Source organism: Crinia signifera, chromosome 3, assembly GCF_055691185.1.
Source record: "Crinia signifera chromosome 3, ASM5569118v1, whole genome shotgun sequence".
NCBI lineage: Eukaryota > Metazoa > Chordata > Amphibia > Anura > Myobatrachidae > Crinia > Crinia signifera.
Window position 1 is genome coordinate 96,516,296 of NC_139219.1, and position 19,059 is coordinate 96,535,354.

General features: G+C 42.8%; 1 protein-coding gene across 3 annotated transcripts in view; it reads left to right on the forward strand.

The window, feature by feature from the left end:
* The window catches only part of KIF26B (kinesin family member 26B), a 345,725-nt gene that overhangs the window by 300,782 nt on the left and 25,884 nt on the right, over positions 1 to 19,059 (forward strand). The gene's annotated exons all lie outside the window — the stretch shown is intronic.

Here is a 19,059-nt window from a genome sequence, read left to right on the forward strand (position 1 = left end):
CGATTCACAAATACTCTGATAAGCAATCCATGCTAAATTATTATCAATAACTTCTGGACACATCTGTAGCAAGCAGAAGAAAGCCCATTTCATTTGGCTGCAGAATTTTATCTTTGACTAGTGTCATTTGGCTACAGTTTTCCACATAACTTCCTTCTAAAACTGTTGTTCACCTTAGAGTACAAACTATACCAGAAATATGAATTAACAATGGGACAATGTCATCATGGGAAATGCAGAATTTAAAAATACAGGGTCTGTAGTATAGCTGGGTGTAAGTTCATCTGTTTAGCATAAAAGACATACATTAATATTGCACATAGAATATCGTAACTAGGGAGGGAAGTGGGGGCTTTAACTAAGTCCAAGTACACCAAGGGTATGTTCCCATACTTGTGACTGACACAGATACGCCTGTCATTTGCTTGCAGATGGCTGAGAGATGCAGCCAATACACTGTGGTGGTGGTGGTGGTGGTGATGATGATGATGATGATGATGAGTTTCCAGCATTTGTTAGTTGCTTTTGATTGGCTGAATAGCTAAATGCAGCTGATAATTTCCATCTTCATTGATCTGACTAATATTATATGTATATGATATGATTTTGTAGGTGTATTTTATAATTGTATTTTGCTACATTCATACACAAGAAGGAAGATGATAATTTCGGCATTATAGAGGTTCTTTGTTAATATCAGTTAAACTAAAACTAAAGGTCCATACACACTGGGCGACTATGCCCAGCGTGTATGGACAGCGATGATGTCAATCACCGCTGCGGGGAAAGCCGCTCAGTGCATACATACTGAGCGGCTTTCCCCCTGCCCGGTGCAGACGGAGGGGGGAGGATGGCGTTGCATAGCGCAGAGCTATGCAAAGCCATCCTCAACGCCGCTCATCTGCTGGTGTTACCAGCAGATGAGTGGCTTTCCCGGCGATGATGCGGGAGTGCGCAGCAGCGCTCACCGCTCATTGCTGGGGCATACACACTGGGTGGGTTTGATCTAAAAGCCGCTCAAACAGGCTGTTTTGAGCGGCTTTCAGCTCAAAGTCGCTCAGTGTGTATGGGCCTTAATAGTCATTTTTTTCCAGTCTAGACTTTAAACCAACATGAAATAAGTTTATTGTGCTTGTGACCTGGTAAGGTGTACATATATCTAATGAGCACATAACATAAAGCTGGCGCATGTGCTGCTGGTGCAGAAATTGGTGCGTCTGGTGATACAGTATGTCCAGCTCTTTATATTTGCTATATTTACAAGCATTTCAGCATAAGCATCACAATACAGAATGACAAAGTAAAGCAGAACTCAATGACTATATTGCTAAACATTGCAGCTCTGCATATTGCCTTTGCATACCTCCCAACAGTCCCGAAAACCACGGGAATGTCCCGGTTTTCGGGGACATTCCCGCGTCCCTCCCGTGGACTGCGGTGTCCCGCGACGAGGGGGGGCTGTTTGGAGACCCCCCTGTCGGGTGGTGAACAGCGGGGAATAAACGCTGTGCACATGCGCACAGCATCTATTCCCGCAGCCAGGGGGCTGGGGGCATGGCTAGAGGCTCACAGAGCCTCTGGGTCATGCCCCCATAGCGTCAAACCCGGGGTGGGGCTTCGCGGATGAGCCGCGAGTATAGGCCACGCCCCCGAAATTAGGCCACGTCCCTCGAGATTTTCCGGCGCGCAGTGTCCTGTCCCTCCTCCGGCTATCAAGAAGTTGGGAGGTATGCCTTTGTTTGTTTTGGCTGCAAAACTGCCCAATGGGTTTCATTGACTTGTTGTTATTAGTATTAATAATAACAGTTATTTATATAGTGCACACATATTTTGCAGCGTTTTAAAGAGAATATTTTAACATTTACATCAGTCCCTGCCCCAGTGGAGCTTACAATCTATATTCTCTACCCACAATTTGTTGGGAGCCAGTATATTTTGGGATTGTGGGAAACCAGAGCACCTGTAGGAAACCCACGCAAGCAAGGTGAGAATATACAAACTCCGCACAGTTTGGGCCATGGTGGGAATTGAACCCATGACCTCAGTGCTGTGAGGCAGTCATGCTAATCATTACTAGGGATGTGCACCGGCCACTTTTCGGGTTTTGGGTTTTGGGATCTGATTACCTTGAGGTTTTGGGTTCTAATGGGTTTTGCCAAAACACCTCCTAAGTGTTTGGATTTCTTGGGTTTTGGGTTCTGATTTTTTTTTTTTGCTCCTACGCTATATTGACCTCAATAACATTCATTTCCACTAATTTCCAGTTTATTCTGAAGACCTCACACCTCACAATATTGTTTTTAGGGCAAAAGGTTGCACCGAGGTAGCTGGATAACTCTGCTAAGACACACAAGAGTGGCACTGCAGCGGTAGATACGGCAGTACTAGGCACCAGACAGGTAGATACGGCAGTATTAGGCAGTGGGCCCCAGACCAGACAGGTAGATACGGCAGTATTAGGCAATGAGCCCCAGACCAGACGGTAGATACGGCAGTATTAGGCAGTGAGCCCCAGACCAGACGGTATATATGGCAGTATTAGGCAGTGAGCCCCAAAACAGACGGTAGATACGGCAGTATTAGGCAGTGGGCCCCAGACCAGACAGGTAGATACGGCAGTATTAGGCAGTGAGCCCCAGACCAGACAGGTAGATACGGCAGTATTAGGCAGTGAGCCCCAGACCAGACAGTAGATATGCCAGTATTAGGCAGTGAGCCCCAAAACAGACGGTAGATACGGAAGTATTAGGCAGAGCGCCAGACCAGATGGTAGATACGGAAGTATTAGGCAGAGCGCCAGACCAGATGGTAGATACGGCAGTATTAGGCAGTGAGCCCCAGACCAGACGGTAGATACACCAGTATTAGGCAGTGAGCCCCAGACCAGACAGGTAGATACGGCAGTATTAGGCAGTGAGCCCCAGACCAGACAGGTAGATACAGCAGTATTAGGCAGTGGGCCCCAGACCAGGCAGGTAGATATGGCAGTATTAGGCAGTGAGCCCCAGACCAGACAGGTAGATACGCCAGTATTAGGCAGTGAGCCCCAGACCAGATGGTAGATATGGCAGTACTAGACACCAGACAGGTAGATAAGACAGTACTAGCCACAAGACAGGTAGATATACGTCAGCAATACTAGTATTGTGCACCAGCAGAATTTATAATAATTAATTTTATTATTAGGTACTGCTTGGCAGTGGCACTCAGTGGCACACGTCAGTGCACCAGCAGCATGGAATTATTTTTTACAGTCCCACACAGCACAAGTATTATTTTTTTATTAAATTAGATTTAGCAGCCTAGTATGTAGTTGTACTACTAGGTAGGTACACTTAGGCAGTAACACTGCCAGTGGCAACAGTGGACTGAGTAAATAATACTGGCAACCTCTATTCACAGTATTCAGTGCAGGCAGCACCAGTGGACTATATATAATTCAATTAATTAAGTATTAATAATATAGCAGCCTAGTAGGTAGAGAAAATAAACTACTAGGTAGGTAGGCAGGCAGGCAGTAGCACTGCCAGTGGTCACCACAAAAGGTAGTTATATTACACACCACCAGTAGCTTTATGCAGTGGCACTCAGTGGCACACGTCAGTGCACCAGCAGCATGGAATTATTTTTTACAGTCCCACACAGCACAAGTATTATTTTTTCATTAAATGAGATATAGCAGCCTAGTATGTACTAGGTAGGTACACTAGGTAGGCAGTAGCACTGCCAGTGGCAACAGTCGACTGAGTAACTAAATAATACTGGCAGATTCAGTGCAGGTAGCACCAGTGGACTATATATAATATAATTAATTGTTCATATATATTACAGCACAGCACCAGAGGTAGGCCCAAGCATAGAGGAGACAGTAGTACTACAGGTACACTGTTAGGCTGTCCTCCTTGCTAGGGAGAGCCCACCCTAAGCAGAGAGGAGACAGAGTACACAGCAGCACTGAGGGAGACAGCCCCAGCGAATAAAATAATTACAGCACAGCACACAAGAGGTAGACCGCACAGAGGAGACAGTAGTACTACAAGTATACAGTTAGACTACACAGCAGCACTGAGACAGCCCCAGCGAATAAAAAATATTGCGTTCAAGGTCAAGCTCAAGTTTAAGCCCCAGCAGCAGCACCAACACACCCTCTCCCAACCCACTACTAGACTGGAGTGAAGATGGCGGGCGCAGCAGCCGCTTTTAAAGCCTCGCGAAATCCGGTGCCGGGAGATGACGTTCTGACCATGCGGATGGACCCGAGTCAGGCGGGAATCTCCAAGCGCTGCTCGGAACCGGGCTCGGAATGATGACGTTCGTGGGGGCTCGGATCTCTGGAATCCGAGTCTGCACATCTCTAATCATTACACTGTCCGTACTGCCCCATTATGGCAACACTGCTATTAATGCAACCCATGATCAACAAGCATTATGTATTTCTTATTGTGGCAGTACCTTTATAAACTATGTAAAATGACAGTGCATTTTGTACTATCTAATTAGTCTATATGCAATATAATAGATGCCCTTTTGTCGTCTTACGTGTTGACATTTATGTTGATGTTCTTCGGATACAGTTTGAATACTCTCCTGCATAATCTATGGCTGTATGGTTTTATGTTGTCTCAGCTAATATCATGATCTGTACCAAATCCAATTTTGTTTAGCGATGCCTTTTTTTCTGAACATACGCAGCCTTTTATCTTGTTAGAAAAGAAATAAAAACAAACAGCTTCATTTGTCTCCTATGACAGTTCTCTAGTGTAGCCTGAGCAGCTTCTTACACATGAGAAAGAATACACAGAGAAAGAATATGAGAAGTCCTCATTCTTCTTCATCAGTGTCATACTGTGAGAGGCTGCACGCATTAGTATGCACTCACCGCTCTCTGATTAAAGTCCGCTCCATACAACCTCCCTATGCTGGATTTCATTCTCAGTACGCAGAGTCCAGTAGCACAATGTATTTAATTTCAAGTGAGTTTAAGAACACATTAAAGTTCAAGTAATCATTCACATGGCAGAATCTACAGAGAGCTGCATGAAAAGGCATTGAATGAGGGTACTTCTGGAGATGCACAGTGCCAGTCTTAAGAGATTTGTTCCCGATTTTTGTAATGTTTTTTTTTTTTTTACAGTAATGGATATTGTAATTCTTCTTGTTCTATGAATTATTTATGACACTGCATGGTTTATAAGTATAGTAATTAGTCCAATGGCCAGTTGTGGTGTCAGGAGCGATAACTCACTACGGTTCCAACTTAAAAAAAATAGGACAATTCGGGCCATGTCCTGGTCAGAACAATTCCTCAAGCAGTCTAAGCACCTCCACACCATGCCATGACCATGCCTAAGTAGTGAGCCAAATTTTTTCTCAAAATATGCAAAACCATGTGCACTACAGGTGGGGCAAATGTATCATGTTCAGAGAGAGTTAGATTTGGCGCAACGGAATCTGCTGCGCTATATAAGAAACTGTAAATAAATAATAAATAAATAAAATTTGGGGGAGTTATTTTGTTTCTGTGCAGGGTAAATACTGGCTGCTTTATTTTCACACTGTAATTTAGATTTTAATTTGAACACACCCCACCCAAATCTAACTCTCTCTGCACATCTTACATTTGCCCCACCTGCAGTGCACATGGTTTTGCCCATTTCAAGAACAAATTTGCCCTGCGATCAAGTCTGAATTAGACCCCATATGCTTTATACCTTTTGTAAACCTGGATTATACATCAAAAATTGACTTTTTGGCATATTAATAAACATTGTCCTAGCTTTGCACCTGACCAGTATTAACCCCTTCCCGACACATGACGTATATATACGTCATGAGTCGGTTGCGGGGGAATCAAGCCAGCTCACGGAGTGAGCTGGCTTGAAAGAGAGCAGGTAATGGCTGTATATTACAGCCAGGTACCTGCTCTCACGGCCACGAGCGGCGAGTTCGCCGATCGTGGCCGTTTAACCCTTTAAGCACCGCGGGCAAAGCGCCCGCAGTGCTTAAATAGCTGATCGGAGGGGGGGCGCCCCCCTCCGGCGCCGATCGGGGCCCCCCGCGGCGAGATCGGAGGGTGCCGATCGGTTGCCATGGCAGCCAGGGGTCTAATGTAGACCCCTGTGCTGGCCATGTCAGCATACCTATTACATCCTGCCTGAGGCAGGATGTAATAGGAAGTGCTGAAAATCACTATGTTCAGCCATAGAGCTCTATGGCTGAACCTAGTACAGGCGATCGCGCCCCCTAGTGGTCAAGTACACTAGGGGGCCTTGTAGTAAAAGTTTAAAAAAAAAAAAAAAAGTTAAAAAAAAAAAAAAAATATTAAAAGTTCAAATCACCCCCCTTTCACCATTTCACAAATAAAAATAAATAAAAAATAAAAAAATTAAACATATTTGGTATCGCCGCGTTCCTAAAAGTCCGATCTATTAAAATATAACATTAGTTATCCCACACGGTTAAAGGCGTAAACGGAAAAACATTCCCAACGCCAAAACTACGTTTTTTGGTCGCATCGCCTACCCAAAAAAATTTAACTAAAAGAGATCAGAAAGTCGCACATATCCCATAATGGTATTAATTAAAAAGTACACTTCAGCCCGCAAAAAATGAGCCCTCACCTAGGTCCGTAGGTGGAAAAATAAAAAAGTTATAAGCCGCAGAACATGGCGACGCGACGCAAATTAGAAAAAACGTAAAATTTTCTATTTTTTTTTAGTGGTAAAACGTAACGAAAACTATATAAGTTTGGTATCACCGGAATCGTAACGACCCATAGAATAAAGATAACCCATCATTTAAAACGAACTATGAACTCCAAAAAAAACGTAACCAGCGCAAAATTGTGGAATTGCGTTTTTTTTCCTTTTTACCCCACATTGAATTATTTCCTGATTCCCCAGAATATTTTACGGTATAGTAAATGGTACCATTAAAAAGTACAACTTGTCCCGCAAAAAAAAAGCCCTCATGTGTCTATATAGCCGGAAAATTAAAAAAGTTACGCTTATTTGAACGCGAGGAAAAAAAAAAAAAATTAACAAAAAACGCCCGGTCGGGAAAGGGTTAATACATAGCTATGCAAACACTGTATAATAAATAATATTAATTTAAAGCGTTCATTCTAGCATCCTGCATCTTTCAAAAAACCCTGCAGTTCCTCTTTCATGCCTGAGGTGTCACTCTCTGTTGCAGTGCTTCTAGTACAGGTTGGTTCTGCATATGAGAGCTGCAATACAGACCATACTGTGCTAAAAGCACTACAGTGGTGAGCGACACCCCAGGCAAGAAAGAGGAACTGCACAGGTGTTGAAGAATGCAAGGTGCTAGAATGAACACTATATGTATCCCTAATTTATAGTAGCTCCATGTTATGGTTTATCAAGGACAAAAGGTTCAAATGTTAATTATATGAAACAAGTATATAATACAGACACTTGGGAGCAGTTCTATTTAACTTCCTCATTGATATTTATTGTGACTATATTCTCTCTGTATAAAATAAAATAAAACCCTCACATCTATGTAGCATTATCCACTCCTCTATTGCAAGTTCTCAGTTGAGTATAGTTAGAAAAAAATGGAGATTTGTCTTTTATAGACTGATTTGTAGATTAAGGTCAAGGTTTTATAAAGCAGCAACATATAGGGCAGAATTCAGTATAATACTCAAGACTTTACTGTTTACTCAAGCATTTCCTTAAGTATTGTTTATAGTTTTTCTGTACTTCACAGTTTCTGTACTGTATTACATTCATTCTATCTGTTAAGCGCCTTGAGTCCTATTGGAGAAAGAGCGCTAAAGAAATAAAAAATATTATTATTATTATAATACACCTTTCAGATTTAGAAAAGTACCCAGTCATTTGCAGGAGCAACCCAGGTCCTTCTCTATGTGAATAGGCATACCCAGTTCAACATTTTGGGGGCTCTGACTCTTGGGGGTGAGCATGGTTAAAACACCAACAGTTTTGACCCAGGGGGACTCTTTCACACAGAGAAAGGACCTGGGTAAAGCTAGTCTGCCCTGGCAAATTCCTGGTTCCAAATGCTTGCCCTAGCATTTCCATCTTCTGTGTGACAGGCTCCTACTGTCATTTTTTTAAACACAGCCTGTGACATGGAAGTTAGGAGCTGATTGGCTGGTGGTTTATCACTCTCCATTTTATCACATTTTAACCCCTTCCTGACAGAGCCTGTTTTTGCCTTCCTGACAGAGCCCTTTTTTTCAATTCTGACATGTCTCACTTAAGTGGGGATAACTTTTTTTTGCTTTTACTTATCCCAGTGATTTTGAGATTGTTTTTTCGTGACACATTGTACTTCAAGTTAGTGGTAAATTTTCGTCGATACAGTCTGTGTTTTTTTGTGAAAAATACCAAAATATCGTGAAAAAATGGAAAATTTAGCGATTTGCAAAATGTTAAATTTTCTGCTTGTGAGACAAATAATCTTACCACTCAAAATAGTGAATAACTAACATAGACCATATGTCTACTTTATGTTGACATCATTATTTCAACTTCCTTTTAATTTTTCGGGACACTAGGAGGCTTACAATATGAATAGCAAATTCTCAAATTTTCAAGAAAATTTCAAACACTGATTTTTTTAGGGACCAGTTCAGTTCTGATGTGACTTTGAGGGACTTGTATGTGAGACACCCCCATAAATGATGCCATTTCAAAAACTGCACCCCTCACAGTATTCAAAACAGCATTTTGGAAGTTTGTTAACCCTTTAGGTGTTTCACAGGAATTAAAACAAAGTGTAGGTGAAATTTCAAAATTTCTTTTTTTTTGCAGATTTGCAATTTTAATACATTTTTCTAAGGAACACAGTACATTTTACTAGAGAAATGTGACTAAAAATTGATTCCCCCAATTCTTTTGTTTTCATAAATATCCTATATGTGGCCCTAGTGTGCACGGTGACCAAACCACAGGCTTCATAATAGAAGGAGCACCTACTTGATTTTGGAGCCTCCTTTTTATGAGATTATTTTTTAGGCACCATGTAGGTTTCTAGGCACCATAACATGCTAAAAGTTAGGAACCCCCCCACAAGTGACCCCATTTTGCAAACTACACCCCTCAGGGAATTCAGCTAGGGGTATAGTGTACATTTCAAACCCGCAGGGGTTTCACCAATTGTGGTACAACTGGGCAGTGAAAATGAAAAATTATTTTTTTTACACAAAAATGCAGTTCTGGCTCCAAATTTGACATTTTCAGAAGGTATGAAGGAGAAAAAGCACCCCAAAATCTGTGCCCCAATTTCTCCCGAGTACAGCAATGCCTCACATGTGACCAAAAAATACCAGTTGGGTGCATGGCAGGACTCAAAAGGGAAGGAGTGATTTTTGGATTTTGCAGCTCAGATTCTGGTGGAATTTTGGTGGGTGCTATGTCGCATTAGCAAGACCCCCCAAGCACCAATACAGTGGAACCCCCCCACAAGTCACCCCATTTTGCAAACTACACCCCTCAGGGAATTCATCTAGGGGTATAGTGTACATTTCAAACCCCCAGGGGTTTCACCAATTTTGATAAAAGTGGGCAGTGAAAATGAAAAATTACATTTTTTTACACAAAAATGCAGTTCTGGCTCAAAATTTTTCATTTTCAGAAGGTATGAAGGAGAAAAATCACCCCAAAATCTGTGCCCCAATTTCTCCCGAGTACGGCAATGCCTCACATGTGACCAAAAAATACCAGTTGGGTGCATGGCAGGACTCAGAAGGGAAGGAGTGATTTTTGGATTTTGCAGCACAGATTCTGGTGGAATGAATGGTGGGTGCTATGTTGCACCAATACAGTGGAACCCCCCCACAAGTCACCCCATTTTGCAAAGTACACCCCTCAGGGAATTCATCTAGGGGTATAGTGTACATTTCAAACCCCCAGGGGTTTCACCAATTTTGATACAAGTGGGCAGTGAAAATGAAAAATTACATTTTTTTACACAAAAATGCAGTTCTGGCTCACAATTTTTCATTTTCAGAAGGTATGAAGGAGAAAAAGCACCCCAAAATATGTGCCCCAATTTCTCCCGAGTACGGCAATGCCTCACATGTGACCAAAAAATACCAGTTGGGTGCATGGCAGGACTCAGAAGGGAAGGAGTGATTTTTGGATTTTGCAGCTCAGATTCTGGTGGAATTTTGGTGGGTGCTATGTCGCATTAGCAAGACCCCCCAAGCACCAATACAGTGGAACCCCCCCACAAGTCACCCCATTTTGCAAACTACACCCCTCAGGGAATTCATCTAGGGGTATAGTGTACATTTCAAACCCCCAGGGGTTTCACCAATTTTGATACAAGTGGGCAGTGAAAAAGAAAAATTACATTTTTTACACAAAAATGCAGTTCTGGCTCAAAATTTTTCATTTTCAGAAGGTATGAAGGAGAAAAAGCACCCCAAAATCTGTGCCCCAATTTCTCCCGAGTACGGCAATGCCTCACATGTGACCAAAAAATACCAGTTGGGTGCATGGCAGGACTCAGAAGGGAAGGAGTGATTTTTGGATTTTGCAGCTCAGATTCTGGTGGAATTTTGGTGGGTGCTATGTCGCATTAGCAAGACCCCCCAAGCACCAATACAGTGGAACCCCCCCACAAGTGACCCCATTTTGCAAACTACACCCCTCAGGGAATTCATCTAGGGGTATAGTGTACATTTAAAACCCCCAGGGGTTTCACCAATTTTGATACAAGTGGGCAGTGAAAATGAAAAATTACATTTTTTTACACAAAAATGCAGTTCTGGCTCAAAATTTTTCATTTTCAGAAGGTATGAAGGAGAAAAAGCACCCCAAAATCTGTGCCCCAATATCTCCCGAGTACGGCAATGCCTCACATGTGACCAAAAAATACCAGTTGGGTGCATGGCAGGACTCAGAACGGAAGGAGTGATTTTTGGATTTTGCAGCACACATTCTGGTGGAATGAATGGTGGGTGCTATGTTGCACCAATACAGTGGAACCCCCCCACAAGTCACCCCATTTTGCAAAGTACACCCCTCAGGGAATTCATCTAGGGGTATAGTGTACATTTCAAACCCCCAGGGGTTTCACCAATTTTGATACAAGTGGGCAGTGAAAATGAAAAATTACATTTTTTTACACAAAAATGCAGTTCTGGCTCACAATTTTTCATTTTCAGAAGGTATGAAGGAGAAAAAGCACCCCAAAATATGTGCCCCAATTTCTTCCGAGTACGGCAATGCCTCACATGTGACCAAAAAATACCAGTTGGGTGCATGGCAGGACTCAGAACGGAAGGAGTGATTTTTGGATTTTGTGGCTCAGATTCTGGTGGAATTTTGGTGGGTGCTATGTCGCATTAGCAAGACCCCCCAAGCACCAATACAGTGGAACCCCCCCACAAGTCACCCCATTTTGCAAACTACACCCCTCAGGGAATTCATCTAGGGGTATAGTGTACATTTCAAACCCCCAGGGGTTTCACCAATTTTGATACAAGTGGGCAGTGAACATGAAAAATTACATTTTTTACACAAAAATGCAGTTCTGGCTCAAAATTTTTCATTTTCAGAAGATATGAAGGAGAAAAAGCACCCCAAAATCTGTGCCCCAATTTCTCCCGAGTACGGCAATGCCTCACATGTGACCAAAAAATACCAGTTGGGTGCATGGCAGGACTCAAAAGGGAAGGAGTGATTTTTGGATTTTGCAGCTCAGATTCTGGTGGAATTTTGGTGGGTGCTATGTCGCATTAGCAAGACCCCCCAAGCACCAATACAGTAGAACCCCCCCACAAGTGACCCCATTTTGCAAACTACACCCCTCAGGGAATTCATCTAGGGGTATAGTGTACATTTAAAACCCCCAGGGGTTTCACCAATTTTGATACAAGTGGGCAGTGAAAAAGAAAAATTACATTTTTTACACAAAAATGCAGTTCTGGCTCAAAATTTTTCATTTTCAGAAGGTATGAAGGAGAAAAAGCACCCCAAAATCTGTGCCCCAATTTCTCCCGAGTACGGCAATGCCTCACATGTGACCAAAAAATACCAGTTGGGTGCATGGCAGGACTCAGAAGGGAAGGAGTGATTTTTGGATTTTGCAGCACAGATTCTGGTGGAATGAATGGTGGGTGCTATGTTGCACCAATACAGTGGAACCCCCCCACAAGTCACCCCATTTTGCAAACTACACCCCTCAGGGAATTCATCTAGGGGTATAGTGTACATTTCAAACCCCCAGGGGTTTCACCAATTTTGATACAAGTGGGCAGTGAAAATGAAAAATTACATTTTTTACACAAAAATGCAGTTCTGGCTCAAAATATTTCATTTTCACAAGGAATGAAGGAGACAAAGCACCCCAAAATCTGTGCCCCAATTTCTCCCGAGTACGGCAATGCCTCATGTGTGACCAAAAAGTGGCAGGACTCAGAAGGGAAGGAGTGATATTTGGAGTTTGCAGCACAAATTCTGGTGGAATTTTGGTGGGTGCTATGTCGCATTAGCAAGACCCCCCAAGCACCAATACAGTGGAACCCCCCCACAAGTCACCCCATTTTGAAAACTACACCCCTCAGGGAATTCATCTAGGGGTATAGTGTACATTTAAAACCCCCAGGGGTTTCACCAATTTTGATACAAGTGGGCAGTGAAAAAGAAAAATTACATTTTTTACACAAAAATGCAGTTCTGGCTCAAAATTTTTCATTTTCAGAAGGTATGAAGGAGAAAAAGCACCCCAAAATCTGTGCCCCAATATCTCCCGAGTACGGCAATGCCTCACATGTGACCAAAAAATACCAGTTGGGTGCATGGCAGGACTCAGAAGGGAAGGAGTGATTTTTGGATTTTGCGGCTCAGATTCTGGTGGAATGAATGGTGGGTGCTATATGGCATTAGCAAGACCCCCGAAGCACGGTGAAATTATGAACCTAATATTCCATAGATGTGTGGTATAATTTAAAACACTCCTTTATACATAGGCCGGGTTTGTCGGGGCAAGTGTCACACTGGAAAATAGTTTGCTTTCTTATTCCCTTTTTATAGCAAACTTTGCACCTTTTTTGTGTCCTGCCCTTTTTTCCAGTGGAGGGGATTTCATCAGGAAAATGCTGCCCTGGTACAATACGGGGGCCAGTACTAGAAGTACTGGGGCCCTCTGCCTGCTGGTTCCCAAATATTAGGCCCTTTATGACTTCCTCTTGAAAGTGCATAAATGTCCCCCTCTGGCCGGTAGAACGGAATAGCACGTAAGCGTTATACAGTGCCATCTGGATGATATACACGGCCACCTTCTTGTACCAGATTTTTGTTTTCCGCAGGGCACTGTACGGCTTCAGTACCTGATCTGAAAGATCCACTCCGCCCATGTACCTATTGTAATCCAGGATACAATTAGGTTTTGAGGTGTGGGTACTGGTACCTCGTACAGGGACGGAGGTGGTACTGTCTCCGTGAATTGTTGTCAGTATAAGGACATCCCTCTTGTCCTTATATTTGACCAACAACATATTTTCGGTGCATATTCCCCTGCTTTCACCCCTTCTCATTACTTGGGCAATGTGCGTTTTTGGGAGGCCTCTTTGGTTCTTGCGCACAGTACCGCAAGCTGCTGTACCTCTTGAACCAAGGGCCTTAAACAGGGGGATGCTAGTGTAAAAGTTATCCACATAGAGGTGATAACCTTTATCCAGGAAGGGGTGCACTAAATCCCAGACAATTTTCCCACTAACACCTACGAGGGAGGGGGGGCATTCTGGCGGTTGAATTCTTGAATCCTTCCCTTCATAAACCCTAAACCTGTGGGTGTACCCTGAGGTGCTTTCACACAGCTTATACATTTTTATGCCATACCTTGCCCTCTTACTGGGAAGGTACTGGCGGAATTTAACCCTTCCTTTAAAATGTATAAGGGACTCGTCGATACAAATAAATTTTTCAGGGATGTACACCTCTTCAAATTTGGCACTGAAATGATCAATGACCGGCCTGACTTTGAATAGCCGGTCAAAGGTGGGATCATCTCTGGGTGGGCACTGTGCATTATCGGTGTAATGTATGAATTTAAGAATTGTCTCAAATCGAGTCCGGGGCATGGCCATACGGTAAAATGGAGTACTGTACAGAACATCTGTACTCCAATATTGCCTAATTTCTGGCTTTTTTACTATGCCCATATGAAACACCAGACCCCAAAACGTCATCATCTCTACTGCATCTACAGGGGTCCACCTAGCAAATGATGACGTGGGGTTTTGAGCAATAAACTGCTGGGCATATAAATTAGTTTGGTCCACCATTAAATTTATAAAATCATCAGAGAAAAATAATTTGAAAAAGTCAATTTCTCTGAGACCTGTGGAATCAAATTGGATTCCTGGCATGCCCAAAAACTCAGGAACCTGGGGCTCAAAATTGTCTGGTGGTGGGGTCCATACTAGATCAATTATTGGGGGGGGAATCTCAGCTGATCTACGGGGGCGTCTTTGAGGGGGTCCCTCATCAGCAGAGGAGGAAGAGGAGCTTAAGGCAAATCCTTCAAATTCCCCGCTTGCATCACTGCCTGTGTCAGAGTCTGAAGCAAGCATGGCATATGCCTCCTCCACTGAATACATTCTCCTGGATGATTGGGAGGACATTTGGGAGGACATTTGGGAGGACATTTGGGATGCCATTTTTATTTTTTGTGTTACCGGTAGTGAAATGTTTCAACACGTGTATAGTGTAGGGGGGGGCACAAACTTTATTTCAATCCGGGGGGTATGTAGTGTGTATTGTGTATGTGGTGCAGAAAAAAAAAAAATGCTTTATACCAATAAAAAAAAAAAAAATGAAGGGGTTAAAAAAAAAAAAAGGGGTTAAAAAAAAAAAAAAGGGGTTAAAAAAAAAAAAGGTCCTGCGCCAAAAATTGAGCACAGATGTTGGTCAGTAACGTCTGTCACTGAACAGCGCTCAAAGGCAACAGGAATTTGATCAAAAAAAAAAAAAAAATAGATCAACCCTGTGCCGAAAGAGATGATCAGTGATGTACGTCACTGATCAGCGCACAGCGGCCACAGGACACCCACAAAATCACAGTGTGTGTAAAAAAAAAAATTAAAAAAATACCCCACAGCACACACACAAAAAAAAAAGGTGATCAGTGATGCGACACTGATTACCAGTGAGGTGCAGCAGGTGCACAACCTTTGGTGCAACTGACAGGTATATATAAAAAAAAAAAAACCTCTGTACCCCCAAAAAAGTTGCTGATCACCTCAGATATAGTGATCAGCACAAAAGGCGGGGACAGCAGACACAAAATTTAGCACTCTCTATCACTATCTCTCTCTATCTCTCTATCTCTCACTATCTAACACTATCTAACACTCTATGACACTGCAGCAGTAGCACTGACAGGTATATCTATATATAAAAAAAACCCTGCGCCCCCAAAAAGTTACTGATCAGTTAATTTATACTGATCAGCACAAAAGGAGGGGGCAGCAGTCAGTTATATAAAAAATATATAGCACAATCTGTCACTATCTCTCTCTATCTCTCTCTCTCTATCTCTCTATAACTATCACACTGCAGCAGCACAAAATATAGCACTCTGTCAGTAGGCCTCTCTCTCTATCTCTCTCTCTCTATCTCTCTCTCTCTATCTATAACTATATCACACTGCAGCAGCACAAAATATAGCACTCTCTGACACTATCTCTCTCTCTATCTCTCTCTATCTCTCTCTATCTCTCTCTATCTCTCTCTATCTCTCTCTATCTATCTCTCTATCTATCTCTCTATCTATCTCTCTATCTATCTCTCTATCTCTCTATCTATCTAGCTAATACAGTGCAGCAGCACAATTTCACAGGCACAATTATTGAACAGGATCCAGTAATCAATCAGCAGCGATCAAGTAAGTATTGCAGGCAGCAAGGTTCTGGTCAGTATGGCGGCAGGGGGGTACGGTGACCGCACTGCACGCTTTCCAGACCGGAATGGCGTCTGCAGTGCAGTCACCGTTAGTTTAAATCCCCCTCCTTGGCTGTGATTGGTCCGTCGGTCCGACGGACCAATCACGGCCTTTGGGGGCGGGCGGGGTGAGGTGGGGTGACACCAGTGTCACCCTTACACCCCGCGGTGATTGGTGCTGTACTTTACAGCACCAATCACCTCTGATCCCGTGTCACCGGCGAACGTTATTCGCCGGTGACACAGGAAAACGCTGTGAATGGCTGTTCACACTGAACAGCCAATCACAGCGATCGCCGACGGGGGGGCGGCATCGCAGCCCCCCCGGGGCATGCACGGACATGTCTGCTGTCAGGGACAGCAGACATGTTGAAACTGTCACCGCGTCTATAGACGCGGTGACAGTTTAAAGCCATGACGTACATTTACGCCATGTGTCGGGAAGTGCTTCCCGGCCATGACGTAAATGTACGTCAAATGTCGGGAAGGGGTTAAGCTTAGTACTATCCTTGTTGCATCGGAGTAACATTGGTGGAATGTTCCTACCCCCATTATATATATTTTTTTCTGTATGTACAATTTGTTAAGCTGCCAAGACCCAAAGACTGCATTAATACAGGGTTAAGGTGCCCATAAACGGTCCGTTCCCGGACCGTCCATTCTGTACTATGAGATGCGCGCTCCCGCGCATCTCATCGTACGGTACAAAAAGTATGTGCTGCACATGCTTTTTGTACTAGGTACACATCGCATCGGATCACAGTGCATGCACAAGGCATGCACTAGGGATGCGATCCGATGCGATGCGTGCTAATTAAGTGCCGAACGGATCCGTTAAACGCACCGTGTATGGGCACCTTTAGATTGACCTTGTTGATTTATAGCCTGTTATTTATTTATTTATTTAGAAAAGGTTATGATGTGTACACACGGCAGATACTGCCGTGAGATGCGAGTCCCGACGCGATCAGATCGCATCGGGACTCACATTTCACGGCATGCTAGAGGGGCACAATTTACACTATATAGTGCAGATCTGCACTATATAGTGTTGCCTGCCCCCTCTATCTGGCTGCCGATATGCGCTCACACGGGAGCGCGCATCGGCAGCACATCGGGCTTGGGAGCCCTAAAAAAGCATGCGATTTGCATGCGATTTGGCTTCCGATGTTCCCTATATCGGAAACATCGGAAGCCAAATCTAACCGTGTGTACACACTATAAGACTTGATTATTATTATTATTATTATCTGCGATGAAACACTTAATAACAGGAACTCTATACATACAGAAAAAACAGTGGGCTGGACTACATCACCTAACCAGAGGCGCTACCAGAGACTAAGTAGCAGCTGTCACACTGTTTGATTGTAGTGGATTCAGCTTCGGGCTAAGGGGGTGATTCTGGTTGACACGCAGAGCTGCGAAATTTGTAGCTTTGCGTGTCATATGTGCTCAGCACGCATGAACACCCACCCCTGCTTACATGCCGTATATCCCCACATGCATACGAATGGATGTTTAGCATAAACATCCATTCACAGCCTGGTGTGCGGGAACATCATCATTCGATAGTCGCCGACCATTGAATGATTTTGCAAGCGCTAACTTATTTAAGACACCTCTCTGGTGTCTTAGATCTGCGGGCTTCCTGTACAGGAAGCAGGCGGGCAGCTGACATCCGCTGACGTCAGTTGCCCACCTACTTTCATGCCCTGCCATCCGCTAGGGCGTGGTGGGAGAATAAAATAGTGTGCCGAGCGATGCACTTTTTCGTGCCCATGTCGACTGTGTCCTTATTTGGGATAAAAAAGGGAAAAACCCCATGTCAACCTTTTGACTGTCGACCTAATGCATGTGTCAACCTATTGACCCTGCCAACCTAACCCCATGATGACCTTGATGCATGTTGACCCACAGTAGTTAACCAAATGCATGTCGCCCTTCCTCTTGTCAACCCTATGACCCATAGCCACTCGGCCTATGTTAGAACCGCTATTCCAGTCATCTTCTCAAGCCACAAGAATTCTTGCCTGAATCTACAGTATATAGTCATGTATGGATGTGGATGGATTTCTGGGTATGCACAGAACAAATGAGTTCACACAATGCAAATTGGCTTAGTAATCACTCAGTATAAGTGCCTAATTTCTACTTCTTACAAAACAATTTATAATTCCCCAAAGAAAGTAAAAGCTTAAGCACAGGGTGAGTTCATTTCGGGATCACAACTCTTCTGATAATACTCAATAAAAACGTTTAAAAAATGAAGTTTTCAAAAAATATAATTTCACCACTGCATTCCTGTCGATGCACATAGATCTTCCTTTTAGGTGGGAGCATTTCTGTGCATTCAGTTAAGATAAAATACATTTTCATTTTAGGTAAGTTAAAATACATTTTTCATTTAAGATTTATTTTTGTTAGGTCATTAAATAGTTGACGGTTTTCTAACGTTAATATATGAAAATGAAATATCTAGAGAATCTCCAGTCCATGTTTATTTCACAAATATGACTTAATTAAAGCTCAGATTTGCTTTAGAAGAGATTTTGCATACAAATGAGTTTGCGCCCAGTTCATTAAAGTGATATCTTACACATTAACTGACTTTCAGTCAGAATAACCGTTGATAAATCCTCACCTCTTTCTCGCATGGCTTATGCCCAATTACGCAAAGACATGCATCCCTCCCAGTCAATGTAAATTAGTGGGTATTTAATTCTAGAAATAACAAGATAATGTATAATCAGTATTCTTGGCACGGCTGTTAATTTTCTCAACAAACATCACCACTTTAATGGAATAATTGAATAAATAAGATCCAATACTTTATTTTAAAAAATGAAATCCACCTTTGCAAGTTTGTCTAAATTACCATAACCAGACTCCTGATCCGAAATAAATGTAAGTGTCTCTTAAGTTTTAACTCTTTCCTACATTTTTCATTATACATTTAACAGAATTTCACTTTTTTCTTTAATAGTATACTTCAAAGTTTTATGGGATCACATTATCATAAAATAATACAAATTATATGTAATAATATAAATACTCTACAGTATTCTAGGTAATAAGGATCACGTCCAAATTCAATCATAATATTTGTTGTGTC